This window comes from Aythya marila (assembly GCF_965140915.1).
Source record: "Aythya marila genome assembly, chromosome: 3".
Taxonomy (NCBI): Eukaryota; Metazoa; Chordata; class Aves; order Anseriformes; family Anatidae; genus Aythya; species Aythya marila.
In genome coordinates, this window is record NC_139044.1 from 20,137,553 (window position 1) to 20,154,369 (window position 16,817).

Below are 16,817 nucleotides of genomic sequence, written 5' to 3' on the forward strand. Positions count from 1 at the left end.
ACACTTGCATTTTTATCCTGTATGCATGGTGCAGCCCCTACCCTCTGCAGCACAACGCTGCCTGCCGATGGATTAGGATGTTATAAATTCACATGCAAATTTCACAAAATGCTCTACTGTTATCAACTTTATTAGATTTACGAATACAGTCCCGCTTATATTTTTTTATTCTCTTAATCCCTTTCATCACTTAATAGCTCAGAAAGTAATGGATTTCGGTAAAAAGGAGAGGCTTATTACAATCAATCCTGTTGCTCTATCTCTGCTCGACGCTCGACTAATGAAACTTATTTTTCTTCGGGACCTCTACAGGAAATCCTTTCCTAAGGAAAAAAAATAACGTTTAATATGCTGCTGACTTGTAATACCACAACTGTATTATTCCTCTCCTTTGGGTGTCCATCCAGAGGTTTGCAAAAGCTATTAATCATACTTTATTCACCAAATTCTAGCCTGTAGTGAAACAAGAAGCCCCTGAAGCTCATTTAATACAATATGCCAACTTACAGTTCAAATGACCAAGGTGTTCATGTTAACTTTCAGTTCTGACTATTCAAGGAGTCCTTTTTAAGGATTGAGAGTAAAGGGCCAGAGAGGGCATTTGGCATCTGTATCATAAGGTTTTTATTTGTGATCCTCAGCTGAGGATCACAAAACACTCTATCACTCTAGTCAGCCTTCCGTAAGATCTTATTTAGAATATGCCACCTTCATAAGGGTTTTTAAAACTCTTATTTCATTCCTTCAACCTCTTGAATGAAGAGGCAGAGGGGGAAAAAAACAAAACAAAACAAAACAAAAAAAAAATACTCCACTTCTCCACTTTCACATTTACTACTAAATGATTTGGAAACATCCAGAAGTTTACTGATTTACCTAAACCTGCAATACTCCAGTCACCCATCACCTCCACACCAAGGTCCTGCACACAGCACCTGGCTCCTTTGCTTGCTCTTCCCTCCAGCACCACTGGAGTCCCTTTGATCCCCTTAGAGTTTTCTGTTTCACCATCTCCCAGCAAACGTCCGTAGGAGAGCAAAATATGAATTAAATGAATGTAAGCAGGGCCATATAACTACGGACCTACCAAAAAAAAAAAAAAAAGAGACAGACAAAGCAAGATATGGACTGCCCCAGACAATACTTCTTACAGTTCAAGAGAATGCAAGGAAATGTTTATCATCTTTTTATTTATTTTATTAATGTTCGTATTTGCTCTTTCATTTTGCTTCTGACCAGGACTAGAAATGGAAATATCATGAGAAAAGTTAAAAATATCATAGGCATCTTTATAGAAACAGGAGATGCTGGATGTATCCTGGGAACAAGCAGCAAAATTCCACTTCCATTTTCCAACTGGATCAAGTCTGCAGCACAATACAGTTTTAGCCTTTCCTACAGTCAGTTGACAATACCACAGGATGTTCTACATTTCTGTCTCTGCTCTGAGGCCAATTCCAGGACCAGCCAGAAAAGCCAAATAACACAACCAACCAAGCAATACTGAACTGGGAATCCTTCCTGATCCAGACTGGTTATTTATGGCCTTAAGAACAGAAACGACTTTACTCATGGGTAAAGGATACTTTTTGTTATTAAATATGAAAAAAGCAGAGTTAGGAAGGTGATGGCTTCGTGTATGGATACATATAACTACTGTAAAGCTTCATCCTACAGATATCTCACATGGTTAATTTTATTCACATGAGCAGTTTGCTTACATGAATAAAGTTACTCATGTGCAGAACTGCTTGCAAGACTGAGCCCTACATTCGTTAAATTAATGGTGGAAATACCATATATATATATGAAATATATAATTGATGAACAAGTGAATTAGGATTCTGCTCAAAAGTAGGTAAAAAAGGATTATCACTCAGGCAAGCTCTCTCTCCAGTGACTGTTCCTGATTGATAGATTTGTATAAGGCTGAGTTTCTGATTAGTTCTGAGATATGAATGCTTCAAAATGTAGGAATAAAAAAGACTTTCTGAAAATGAAATGCAATACCCAATTCAATTAAAAGAAAATGCTACGATCTGGAATTGAACCAAGACTTTGGGATAATGTTATTTATTCTGTGCCAAGTTTAGTAGATGTTTTCCAAAATGCCAGTTTACTTGGGTTTTATGGAAAAATTGACCTTTTCACCCAGAACAGAGGCTGCTAATTTCATTAAAGTTGTTAGAGATTTTCTCGGAGTGCATCCATGCCAATTCTAGTATTTCATCCCTTTATTTTCATCTATATTCCACTTGCATGGAAGCAGCCTGACAAAGCTATAACTGTGGTGTTTTCTTTCTGCTCTTGCTGTACCCTCTCTGCCAACACATTTCATTATTCAGCCTGCGAGAACATTGCGGAGACCTGGAGAAGCAAGTGCTGCCCATTCAAAGCATCCTCTTACCTAAGGGCCAGTGGCTGTAAGCCCCTGGGTCAGGTAATCTGCACTGTTAGCATCCCAGAAGAGCCTGAATCAACTCGGCTGACACAAGATGAGCCAAGCCTGTCAATTCATATGGCAGCTTGAGCTCATCATCTGTATTTACATAGTTCCTCAATCAAACTGCTGTGCTCTGTAAACTACATTTATTACCCTTCGTACAGGCCGATACGGTTTTACAGTTTGCTCTCCTTACAGTAGAAGCAGCTAGAGATCTACACTTGATAGCTATTTTCTGCCTTAACTCTGCCTTTTAAGAAGGAGGGAGCAGTTATTACTTGGCAAACCAGCACATGTTCACAGAGAGAGTGCGGTCAAGTGGTCAGGAGCAGAGCTGATGTTAATTAGCAATGAAATGAGGAATGAACCAGCATTAGCCCTGAGACTAATCAATGGGAAAATCACTCCAAGCAGGCAGCTTAATGAAGTACTATACAGCTGTTTATTTTTAGTCTGTTTTAGCCTGACAACAAGATCCTTATTAATTAAACAACAAAAATTCTTTTTAAAATGTACTTCCTTTTAGAGCCCTGCTATAGCTCTGACTTTTTATTATTATTATTGCATTTGTCTACACCTTTCCCTAGCAATTATAGGCCTGATTAGAAAAATTAAGGCAGGTCAAGAAAGCTTGTACCTATCACTGGCACATGTTTGTCATTTACTGCAATCTCCCACCTTGCAGATGGCCCATCCAGGGCCCTTAGCACTGCTTAACCTGAAGTCTGGGTGTGACTTGATGCCTTGGGTAAGGCATCCCAGCCCAAGGGTGCCCCTGCCACCACCCCACTGGGGACCTGCTCCCAACAGGAAGGATGAGCCCTGTGATGAGACAGCTGGATGTGTGATCTGGGGGAGGCACTTCGGTACTTTCACTGCCGCAGAGCTTCTCCAGGGACCTGGATGAGAGCACCAGAGCAGGGTGCCTGATTCTGAAAACCCAGGCTTTGCTCTTGGTAGGATGTACAAACCAGATGCAACAGAAGACCGCAAGTTAATCAGATACCACCTGCCAAATCATTTCCTAACCAGGACATTTGAGGACAATGAGCTAGCGGCCACCCTGTCACCTTCTCTTTTGGGCATCCACATACTGCACAGGACACTTTGAGGTGAGCCCACAAGCCTCCCACCACCCCTCTCCCTACCCCCATGGCACAAACACCACCCATCCTGCCGTTTTGCCACACAAAGCACATCCTGGCTCTCTCACCAGGATGAGAGCTTAGGGCTGGATGACCTCCCAGAGACCCCAGAGCCAGGGCATGTTCCTGTGCCTTGTGGGCTATCCCCTGCATCTCTCCCTCTCGTCTCAGCTCACTGCCAGGCCCGTCCTCTGCACAAACCCCAGCATTTTCTGACAGAGGCAGGTGTAACACAATCATCCTCCTGAGTCTGAATGTGATGCAGATAAAAAGCCGCTACAACAGGCTGGGGAAAAATCTTAGGACCCTTGCCCCCACAACACCACACCACCATGATACAATCTTAATTTAACTAGTGGAAAAATCACACGTTTTGTTTAAAATATTGCAACACTGAAAACCAATTAATTTGAGGCTTTGATAACTTCCTTTTGAAAACGAAGTTCTTTTCTATGCTTTCCAGCAGAATAAGCAGATGTAAAATGGCATTTACTTAACAGTAAAATTAGTTAGGATTTTGACTTGACGTTAAAAGCAGGTGCTTGAACAGCAGCAGTAGAAAATTTGGAGATGCAGGCAGTACCCTCAGATATGTGAGGCAACCCTTTCCTTTGAAAGGAGCAGGTAAAAGGTCAACCAAAACCTGCTTTTATAGAAAGGTTTATCTAAAAGCCAAAATCAACAACAAAAAAAATGCCTCAGTGTATTAGACAATTCACTGTTTGGTCAAAGTCCTTTCAGAGACTAACAGAAGCTTAATTCAGGGAGAGGAGTTTCTTCATCTTTCCAGTATAATCAATAAGACACCTCTGAAACCATGTTGAAAGAAAAAAGGGAAAAGACCATCCCATGCAGGTATGTTCCAAGCTAAATGTGTATATATATATACACAACTTCATGGATTTTCTCGTCCATTTTTGTGCTTCTAAGTTGCACAAAGCAACACAGTGTGATTCTTTAAGTGAGCACTACTACCCTGTACCCAGCAAGAGCACCACAAGCCAGGAGAATGGCTCTTATCCAGGAAAAGAACTCTTCAAACCATTATCAGTCCCTCTATGACAGAGAGGATTTTCTAAGTCAAATTCACCTCCTCAAGATGGAGACATTACAGTAAACGTATTCATTAGATTTCAAGTGACAAGCCTTAATTAAAGTGTACTGCGTTTGCAAAATGAGAACCAAAACTGAAGACACTCAAATACAGTAAATATCTTCTGCACTGAGCAGAGCAAGGCAGACGCTGGTTTCCATTTAATACCCACAATGCAAGAAAGACTCAAATCTGAACATTGGAGGTATATTTCAATAACATTGTTAGAAGACATTCAACCCAGCATGATATGGGGATCACACATACTGTAACAGATTCAGACACAGACGTGTCTGCTTTCTTAAACATGAATTAAGTTTCTTGTAGACTCTATTGTATATGTAGAAAGCAAGTTTTACCAGTTTTTCTTCTTCAGTCATTAACTCTGCAATCCACCGAAATAAATATTGTTAATGCTTTACACTTCAATAAGTCCATTCATGCAAAGATCACAACATTTCACAAGCTTCAGTTAAACAGACAGCCTTGTGGGAGAGAGAAGGGATATAAAGTAATTGACCAGCTACCATGAGGCAGAGGTAGATCATATCTGTTTAATAGTACACAGTTTCATTCTAAAAAAAACACTCATGAAAACTTTAGTCTTCTTACGGAGGGATGAGCTGATTAAAAATATCCATTACTCTTACAGTTGATTACAATTTACAATCATTTGCAAGGAAAGCGAAGGGGATTATAAAAAAAAAAAAAAAAGGCACCTACTTGCAAGACTGGACTCCATCCAACTGCAAAGTTTGATTTTCAGAGTTTTTTTTTTTTTTTTTTTTTTTTTTTTAAACAACTGTGAAACAATTATTTCTTAAAAAGTGCAGACCTGAAAAACAACATTACCAGTCAGGTAATCCCCTTTATAGTCAGATTTGATAGCTCATGGAAATCTAAACAAAGGCACAATGCTGTGCAACCACAACAGCTGGGTTGGAAATTGCTGCAGATTGTTAGGAGGAGCTGCAAACTAGAGATAGGCAATGAAAAGGTTAGAAATGATAGCTTCAAAAAAAAAAAAAAAAAAAAAAAGACAAATTACTCCAAAGACCATATTCTTTAAATCGTTGAAGCAAAACATGTTTATTTGATTTGTTTGTATGCTTATTACAAAAATGCTACTTTGGGATTCTAGGAACCCAGTCTGTCAATTTTTCAGCTTCTGCACTTTCATGGTTGCTTAGAGCTGTTTAATGCAAATACACTTCCAATAAGAGATTTCATGCCCCTAAATTACACCCAGTTAAGGGCGAATGAAAATGTAAGGTAAATAACTATAATCAGCCATATTATCTTTCTCTTGGCACCTCTCACTTTACAGGCATATTTAAAGGCATCTCTGGGGTCCTATCCTTTTTAACAAGCGGCAGCGTATTTCCTGGAATATTACTTACGATGCTATGCTGTGAACATTACACAGGTTAAAATGTTACCTAGAGACCTAGAAAGAATTGCATCTGTTGCAGAGCCATGCTTGTTGCCATGTTTAGGAACATCTGAGAAGACAGAAGAAAACTTTCAACTATGGGTTGAAAAAGAGACCAAGAACACTGAAGTTGAGCTTTCACATCTGATCCTGTGATCCTCAGAGTTGGAGTGCAGCAATTCAAGGCATAAAAAGTGAGACTACAGACTTCTGGTATTCACTGAGGGTGCCCTGGAAATCATCTGGGATACCAGGAAAAAAAAAAAAAAAGTTAAAGGAACTTCAAAACGTTTCACTCCCCCTGTTATTTTTAAGCTAATAAAACCATACCAGACAGGGGATCTGAATATAGTTATTAAGAACCTCATAGTCCCTTGCCACCTCCATGAAAAAGTAGTAATCAATAATGAAACCACTCATTTGGCAAGAAGAATACAGAGGATCGGGAATCTTGAGAAGGAAATACATCCTCAAGTCTTTCAACACATTTTAATTATTTTGAACAAGCTCAAGCATACGGTAGTTGTTTTGCTTTGTTTTTACAGGAAGATGACCTTAGGCGTCTACAAATAACTAGTCTTCTGCTTCAACTAGAAGTGACCTAGCACTGAGTTAAATCAGAGGAACTCCGAGACAATAAATTCCTTCAAACTTAGGTCTGTTTAGCTTGTCTCTCACACACATCCTAATTGCTGCCATGCCTCTATTTACCAACTTTTCATTATTGAAGCTATTTTTACGTCATTAGTTTGCAGATCTACTTATGCCAAGGTTCCGTATTCTCTTAGGGAGCAGCTTCTCTTCAAGTCACGCTGCGTGCAGTCATTCGTCTTTTGTGAAGCAGCTCACAAAGTTCTGGACCAATTTATCCCTCTCTACAGCACCAGCACAAGGTCTCACTCGAAAACTTAACTGATCCTTGTTTACGTATGTTGTGCTAGACACTGCATAGTGATGAATTTCTTCCCAGATGGTTAAAGAAAGTGTGGAAAAAAGTAGCAGCATGGGAAACAGATGGACGGACCCTTCTTTATGCTCTGCTACCGACATGCAAGGTAACCTCTGGAAAGCTGCAAGTTACCTGAGCCTTGGTTCTCCCTTCATAACTGGTTATGGTAACGACTTCACAGGGTGAAGTCCAGTTTTCGTAACACTCAGATGAAAAGTGCTGAAGAGGAACAAACTAGTATAAATAAAGGCCTGCCTTGTTTAGGGTGCATCAAGCTGCTAAATACATCAATCCCTAGGATGGGTTTTTCAGCATTACCATCGCGTTTATGCTATTGCAGTGAAGTTATGCAATAACCTCCTTGATATTTCACCAGATCAGGAGTACCATATACACCTGCTGAATTACTGTGAAACACACAGTCAGACTGAAGGACAGAAATGGTTGATTTCTGCATTCTCTTACAGGTTCAGTATGAAAGACATTAATTTATTAGTTATAAACAATAGCTATGTTTTCCAAGGAGTACAGATTTGGAACAAAAAGACATATTTCTGAAGATCAGTACAGTCTCTTGGGCAGGCAAGCACATCCGGACCTACTTTTCCTACTTGCTCCCAGTAGCTGCTGGCTGCCAAGTACCTCCTCTCATCTATGCGGCTCTGCAGACATGGCTCCCAGAAAGCCGTCACCTTCCGATTCTGGGGTCAAACGTCCAGCAGGCTCCTGACGTAGCACTGCCTCGCAAAAACATCATCACGCCACACCACAGGATAGGAAATACAGGTCCCAGGAGTGACACCAAGCATAGTATGCCTTAAGCGTCATTTAACCCAGGAAGTTCAAATAAAACCCCAATCCTCCAACACCACAAAAAAAAGAAAAAGCCGACACAAACAAAAGCCTGTTCCTTTTTCTTATTTTTTTTTTTCTTTTTATGTACAATCCTATTAGGTGCAGCTGTAAATGTGACTTTCAGATATCTGGGTTGCTGTTATGTGCTTACCTAAACCTCATCTCAGCACCTGACAGAAGGAAGCCGTACACATGACTTTCTCTTTTTCAATCAGAAGACATTAAGCACCCAAACTCTCTCATAAAAGATCTGAGGCATAAGCTACACAACATCCGTGCAAGTAATGTGTTTTTTTTTCCCCCACTTAATCCAGACCTTAATGATCAAGAGATATCAGAAAAGTGTCAAAAGAGATAAACCAAGTTATCCCTAATAATGCATCTACATCTCCTAGCCAGTAGCAGCTGATCTGCAAGCTTCATTCCTGCACCAGGGATATACAAAGACCTCAAAACTTAAATGTCAATACAACGTGCTTGTTGATTCACTGGGAGAAGTCAGTCATTGTGTACTGAGTTTCTGTTACAGCTAACAACACTTTGAGGTTCCCAGGATAAACTCTGCAAATAAAGGTGTTGCAAGACAAAATGCAGTTCTCTTTTTGTGCCCCAACATACTTTCCTTTGTTTTCTAGAGGTATAACAGCCTATACCCCACAGAAATAAGGAGTTTTAGGGAGCAGCAGGCACAACGCGGGGATGCCGTCATGCTGAGGATCAAACTATATCACCTACACCTTGTTTCTTCCCTCAGCCCCTCAAAAAAGGGAGCAATGACAGCAGCAGCATTTTGTTTCGATGCCAGCAGAGCCACCTACTGTAAGCAGAGATCCCCCACAGTGGCGATAGAGAAGGCAAGAACAGCGTCAAATGCTCGTTCAGTGCTTGAGACGAGACATATGACTGGAAGGTTGTGGGGATGTCCACACAGGCATTTCAGACCATCCCACCAGGAAGTCCTGCCTGGAGCACAGGCTAACTTCACACTGGCTGCAGAGCACCAGATTTCAACAGATTTCACATTGACAGAGCCCCAAGAACCCCCAAATCACCAAACAAAGAACCAACTTATTGCTGCACAGCAGTCCATGACCCCACTGGAAGATCTGGGGGGGCTGGTGGGAAGGTGTTTAACAGCGCTGTTGCAAAGCACTCCATTGTACTGAAGGTTGCAAAGCCATTCGTCACAGCTTTCATCACAGGACTTAAATAAAAATACTCAAGCAAGGTCTAACCACAAAGCAACTGAAAGATAAACAACTGGGACTTCAAATGGGATTTAAGACTGCCTGGCAGGCAGTGGCACAGTGCTCACAGACTCCTCACACACACCTACACGCTGCAGGAAACAGATTAGCCTGAGCACTACTGGCTCTGTGGCCAGGGACAACAAATGAGTGTGGGCTGCATGGCGGAGGTGTAAATATCTAGAAAGAGGCCAACTTTTGCCAGAAGGGAATTATGTCTTCTCATTATCTAGAGATAATGGGGATTGTCTTTCATGGACACCAATTGCTATTTCAAAGAAGAAACCTCAAGAAAACATTTGTGTTGCAGGCAAAAGGGTTACTGTAGGTGCAGATCTTTACATAAACCATAACTACCAACTCTCTGGAGGATGGGCCCTACTGTAACCACCAACTCTGTTTTAGATGAGTTCAGCCATCAGCTGTTCCTCAGACATCACTTGAACAGAAAAAGGCACCCAGCCATCTCGCTGGCCAGCACTACAGTCCTAGACAGGGAAGGGCACAAGAGAAGTCATCTGTGTATCACAGCAATTTGGCACTTGCTTCAATATTGCATTTTCATTTTATTTAACGTCTGTGAGTAACTACAGAAAAACTAAGCCATATTTTGGGATCTTCCAAGTTAGATGCCTAGGAATAGAGGTGCTCCTTCAGTGCTTGGTGGATGTAACCTTAGCCATTGATAAATGTCTCTTTCTTTCTCCATCTGACACTGTATAGCCCAGAGATAGTGTCAGGATAGGAAAAAAAACACAACACATCTATACAATGCTTACACTTGTTATAGCCTTTAGACACAATTCTTCAAGCAGTTCTGTGTCCTGGTAGAAACAGGGTTTAAGCTATCCCAATACAAAGAGCTACAGAATCCTCATTTGTCTGATTTTCTGTTCTGTCTCTCTCCCAGACTTGTTCAGTTTGGTAGCCTTTAAAAGCAAACAGCTTATTTTCACTATAACTTTTTTTTTCCCCCCAATTAGTTTTCAACTCCAGGTCACAAACTACAGTAAACTCAATGTGGAAATTTGATGTTGCAAAATAATTTTACAGTCTTTTTTTTTAATGACTTACAATTCATTGAGGAATAATCAGTTATGAAATCTTAAAAGCTGTGGGTTTTGCCAAAACATATGACACTTAACAAACAACTGCCACTGTTCCTTTAAAGAGGAGCAGGGCAGCAGAGGATAAAGTCTGACACAGGCAGTAATAAAGTCAGTGCACATCCTCCCTGGCTCCCTTTTGGGGCAGAGAGGCCTCAGCTCCTCGCTAATCAGAATTTGTCATTCAATGAATTTTGCATCTTTAAATTGCCAGGCACACACGGGAGGGGTGGGGGAAGCCTGTGCACACACCAAAGCACGAGCTTTTCCCGCCTGCTCCCAGGGCTCGGACACTAAAGCTGATAAGCACAAGCCGCAGGCTGGAATTGCACTCTGGTATCAGCATGCAAACTAGCATTCGAGCCTCCGACTCTGCTTTTTTAATTCCCACATCCAACAGTGCCACTACACAGATTGATAAAGGAAGGAGGGGACCTACGGGCTTTATGCTTCTTCACGGCATTCTTTGCAGACAAGGAGCATGGAAGTTTCCCCTACTTTGTTCCTCATTTTGTTTTCTTAAAAACATACCTTTAAGCACATTTTCTTCCTGTGCTTGAGGGGCTTCCTCTGTACTTGTTTAGAAATGCTCTGACCTTCAGATTAGAGACTTCATGACCCCACCAGGGCTGATACTCTTCTCTCTCCTGACTCTACACTCAACTACCACTAGATGGATGCTGCTCTACCAGAAACAGGATTTTTCACATAAGGAATATTTTGAAGTCCCTTGGGTCTTATCTGGTCACCACCTAGATTATTTATATATATACATATACATATATATATATATATATATATATATATACACACACATATACATACACACACACACACACACAAAAGGCACTGTGAAATGTTTTTTTTGGTTAGTTGGTCTTTTTGAAGACATATCCCAGGATTCCTGGCCACAATTAATTCCCTTCACAGAGCAGTTTTTAAAGACGTGAGAGCGCTGCTGTGGAGTGCGTAACAAGGTTCTCCTTTTGCCAAAACAATCTTTGCACAATCAGCATCTCACTTATTGCTTTTCAACATGCTTTGAAATCTTCCAAGTAAGGAAAATGTGACATACCACAGATATCTCTGTGAGAAATGTAAGTGCAAGAACAACCAAAGTGCTAGACTTCAGAACACAGCCACACGGTCCAGGTACAGACCTCTTACTGTGATTTGAATCCTGGAAGTTGCATCATAATGGCACGTTTTGTCCTTGTTTTAAAATAAACTTTAAATAAGTTTTAAAATAAACTTTTAAAATAAGAAAGGAAGTTCAGAGAAGTCAGGTAAGTCACAAACCTAATACACAAATTTAAGTTTTCTGTGTTATAAATCGGAAAGTTTTTAAAAATTGTGCAAGAAATACCTGCAATCAGAGGATTCTCGTTATTTTCATGTAGACTCAGTTTGAAGATACTATAAGATATATAAGTTTGATGTTAAAATACAATGGCAACTTAAAACCAGTTCCTACAAACAGGTTTGCTTTGAAAGCATAAATCACTATTACAGTGAAGGGTTCTCCCCACATCATAACAGCTATAAAAACAGTAGAAATAAATGCTCCACAAAGGTGGAAGAGAGATGTTTCTGAAATCCCTTGGAGAAGACTCCTATTTTAATGTCATTTATGCGGTCCCAGAACTTTAACAATCTGCACATTTAAACTTGCCTGGGTATTTTTGCTTAACATTGACATGCTGATGAAGTGATCTCCAAGCCGGACAAATAGATAAAAACCAGGAAACTCACCCGTTAAATCTTTTTTTCCCAGAAGATTCTTTTCAATGAAGTCAAAAGGAAGCAGCAGGCTTTAAAATCCAAAATATTTCATGCATCTAAAAATAGTAACACAGAGGTGACTAATGAGCACTGCTCACAGAAAGTTTTAAGAAGAGATAGAGCTAAACCAGCGTGGCCCTGTGCTCATGTGGACCAATTTCTGCGAGACCAGCACACCTGCAGCCCCGTACCACCAGGCAGACCAGCCTGCTGCAGGTCTCGGTGCTGGCTGTGTGTATTGGCAGGAATGCCAGATAGAGACTTTGAAGGGAAATTTTTCCCATAAACCCAAGTGGTTTTGGATTCCCACTCAGTTCTGATCTGCACTAACAGCTGTGATCCCCATCAGTCACTTCACCCCAAAGCCCCAAAATTGACTTGAAAACCTAAGTGACCCCCTGCATCTACTAACAATTATCAGGGCAAAGATTTTTCATACAACTGGTTTGTAGATACAGAATCACTACATGGCTAGTGTACACTTACAGATCCTGAGACTGCATCAGCAGATCAGCTAATTGTGTTAATTAGCTATTTGCATGCGCAATTACCTGATTTGTACAAGCAGTCAAGGTGATCGTACATGTAAATTAGGCATGGATTTGCACAATTTACTCATCTGAAAAACTGCTATTCTACTTATTTTTAAGCACCAGAGATCAACAGCTACAGAAGAGTCAGCTAAGTTAGTGTCCTTATGTTTCATCATTTACCAAATTTTACACACGCTCCTTTTACCTCTGTATACCACCATGGGCAAGCATGCCTGCGTGCATGTTCACACAAACCTGCATAAAGACTCGCACTAGCTACTATTAAATAAAGCCATCCACAAATAGTGACCTGCATCCCAATACAGACAGCAATACGTGTCTTGTCCCCTAAAGGTCCCATCTATCCCCCCCCTTCCCCCCCCCCCACTTATCTCTCTTCAGTGCTTGGAACTGCTGAGCTTAACAAAGTAAAGTTGGTTTTACTTATCACAACAAGCTCAGGAAGCTCTACAAGGAGCAGAAAACCAAACAACTGCGATGCAAATACTCAACCTGGTGCCCTGAAGACCGCTTAATGTTTAAAACCCCACTGCTGCCATACTGACTGGCTGGCAAGGGGTTTTCAAACACAAATGGGTCATCTACGTTTAATGTGAAGTTGTACCACAGCCTGCCAAACAAATGGATGGTTCTGTCATCATGGGGCTGTTCAGGGATCCCAGCCTGCAGCATACAGCTGCTATGAAATGCAAGTTCTCTAAATACTAAACATCTTTATCCTCCCTTCCCTAGGTAACACCATTAGCTGAAGCAACATTCAGGATAGTACAACATGGACAGCAAGAGATCAATGAACGAGCAGTTGAAGGCCATCTCAAATGTAAGCACATCTCCACCTGCTTGAAGTGGCAAGGTAATCAAAAATGTTCAGTTCTGCAGGGAGAAAAAAACACTAGTTCAGCCAAGATGATGGAGGCCAATACTACACATTCACATCATTAAAAAAAAGAGTTGACAAAGCAGTCAAGTAGAAGGTTGAAAACAGGTCTCCCGAAGTACCATGAGTTTTAAGTCCCAGCAGCTGCGGCCATTTATGGAATATCAGGATGAGGAGAAACACCACTTGTGTTAGAGATGACAAAAGTAACCCAAATGACTAGACTCTACAACAGTGCCAGTTTGGGGACTGGGCATTATTACTTAGCTAGTCATCAAACCCTTCTACAGACAGGGGGTCAGTCTCTGCTTCTGGCCCTCAGCACACACTACTGCAAGGATTCTTATGCTGTTGTCCACAGCTTCTTTCCTTCTTAACTAGAGGATGCTCCCCTGGCCCTCAGGCAAAAATCTCTGCTTTAGATGAGTACGACCCAGCTCCTCCCACCTCATCTCCTTTCTCCTCACTAGTCCTCACTGAAGCAAAAGACACTTCCAGTCAGTGGTCCTGACCCCGAGACACAGCTGTCACGGCTTCCTGTTGAAAGGGTTTGTGTAGCATCACAATTGCAAAATTTAAAAGATAAATTACTTCTCAGATTTTCATCAGCGCACTGAGCAGTGGAAGCACATGCCATCCAGTAGGGACCCCTGGAGGAACACCAGAGCTTTGCTGAATAAGTTCTGGTGCAGCTGCTGTTGCTTAATGGCAGCTAAAAGCACAGGGCCAGTGCTACAGCATTGCAACCAAGTGCCCTGACTCATCCACCTTTGCTGGAAAAGTTAGATGTGTTCTCCCATGGTGAATATTTATGCAACATTTGGCTTTAAGGATGGTACCAACTCAAGACCACACTAGAACCTTCTTCTGAATCTGCCCTATAAAGTACAAAAGCTACTGTGCAGGAGCTCATTTTTCTTTTGTTACCTTAAGCAAAGGAGGCATATTCATTGTTTGTTCACTGAGAAATTCAGAGTATTATAAATACATTCAAAATAGGAATCAAGTTGCAATTCTACAGCCAAATATAAATCAGCCCCTTCGAGACCTGGAGAATACAGAAGAAGCAGCCCCAGCGTTCCTCTCCAGCACCCCTCCCTGAGCGCATGTGTTTGAATGTGTTTATGTGGGAAGGCTCAGGTCAGTCCTGTGCTGTAGGAGCATCTCCTGCAGCTGGAACATCCTAAGCAGGTAGCGCTCCATGTTGTAAACTGCTCATGCAGCAGGACTGAGAAAAAGGCATCTCCTGGTCACCGGCTGTTACTGACTACAGGAAAATGAAAATACAGCATCTCCGCACCTGTTCACCTGATGGTGAAGGAAGGAAAAGCCATTACCGAGTGACAGGAGACGAAAAACCAAAATCCACTTCAGCAACTCATCCCAGCACTGGTGATTAATCTCACACTCCCACAGCCTGATGCACATTAACCAGATAATTAATAATTTCTTTAGGGACTCCAGCTCAGCAACTGTTTTATCAACCTGCACAGCATTAGGAGAGAGATGCTGCATTTGTGATCAAACTGCTGGAACTATGGAAATGTTCTACAGGAACTGTAAAAGCTTCAGAGCAATCTGTGAGCCTGGTTTTTACAAGTAACTGTAGCATATGTGCAGAAATCAAGGCTGCTCCTTTGTCAGTGCAATCACCAGGCTCAAAATCTGAGTGAGATCAGCATAATAAGAATAATTAACAGCAGTGCTCAACTCCCATCCAACCCCCACCTATCCCCAATAGAAGTGCTATTCAGTATTATTATTATTTTATAATACATAGTATGTTACAGCATCAGGCAAAATGTCAAATTATACACTTTTGCTATCCTTGGTATGGAGAGCAAGTCAGATAACATGCATTTAACACTAAATGTTAAATATTAAAAAAAATGTGTCATATGATATCGAAATTCTGTAAGCCAAAGGCTTTCAATTAATTTGCTGAAGAACAGGACGTCACCAAGTATTGCTCTTACTAGTAACTTTATTCCATCTTCAGTGCATTCACGCTCCTTGTTCAAGGGCAAAAGTCATACAGGATCAGAAACACAAAACTAAAGTGCTGGCACCCAATTTAAAAATGGACTGCTGAGAAAAATCATGGTAAGTATTCTCTCAGATATTAAACTCTCCAGTGTTTTAGATGCATGTCAGTATTAGGTGATTAAGAATGACTGATAATTAATAAATCACACCCATGGAGAGTGACTGGGTATTATTCCTCTCATCCTCTGGAAATAAGAATTAGATTCACATTTCTGCTTAAATAAGATTATCTGTCCAAAAGAACAAAATCATGCAAATGCTACTAGCAAAAATCTACTGCTTTTTGTCAATAGGCTTCACAAGAATAAGCTATTTGGGCTGCTTTTCTGAAAATACCTGTACAGTGATAACTTTAAGGAAACCGAGGCACAATCACACAGTTGCCTGGGTGAAGCCTCCCCATCGCAAGTACAGTGGGTTCCTAAATGATGTCTCAGCTGGCCCTTTCATCACACAACTATTCTTTTGGCTATGGCTCAGCAGAGTATCTGCCTTTAAGAGATATTCTACTCTTAATACTCCAAACCTGGAAAGGCGCCCATGCAGAGCTCCAGCAAAAGCACCTCTGCCCATGCAAGTGCAACTGCAGGACTGGGTACGTATCTCCAGAGTGATGTTTTCTCTAAGTCTTTCCTAAGACTAGGCTAGTAATAAAGAACATGTTTCTATTTAGTACATAGCATTGCTTAATGTGTATTTTCCTATGATGTTAACTGAAAGACATAATATCTCAATTTTTTTTTTTTTTTTATCATCTACTCTAGTATTTATATGACTCTTCTCACCATATTATTTGAGCCCCTTCATTTTCATAGTGTCAGTTACCATTATTCCATTAAATTAAATCCTTTTACAAGCATCTTTCTATAAACATGCACTAGAGATAACATAGCCACATGGTGAGGATTCACAGACTACAGTAAGCAGATTACACCTGTCTTGATTTTCACTGTAGCTGTCGGCAGAGTATATTCTCCCATCAAACTGCACACAGATCTCCTCATTAAAGCTACAGGGGAGAATAATTACAGAACAGTATATTGCAGTTTACCAATTGGTCTTGCATACATAATGGTCCATGAAAGAAAAATTGCATCCTTTAACAGCTGGGAAAATCTTTAAATTGTTATTATTATTATTATAAAATAGCCAACAGTTTAAACTATCCAATAACTTGCCTCCTGTATGCAAAGTAGACGTATAGGTGATCGGGGCCAAAAAGGTCTTATACTCCCAGTCCATAAATACAATTATTTCTCCCTTTGTAAACACTCCATTCCACAACCTT

The 16,817-nt window shown here is 40.8% G+C and overlaps 1 protein-coding gene across 10 annotated transcripts in view; it reads right to left on the minus strand.

The window, feature by feature from the left end:
* Positions 1-16,817, minus strand: part of ESRRG (estrogen related receptor gamma) — a 402,038-nt gene that overhangs the window by 265,367 nt on the left and 119,854 nt on the right. For 5 of the 10 annotated variants that reach the window (XM_082756559.1, XM_082756557.1, XM_082756558.1 and 2 more), the window contains one exon: positions 12,023-12,108. The exons of the other annotated variants lie outside the window; for them this stretch is intronic. The gene's annotated coding sequence lies outside the window, so the exon portion shown is untranslated. The remainder of the gene's footprint in view (positions 1-12,022; positions 12,109-16,817) is intronic. 10 annotated transcript variants of the gene reach the window in all.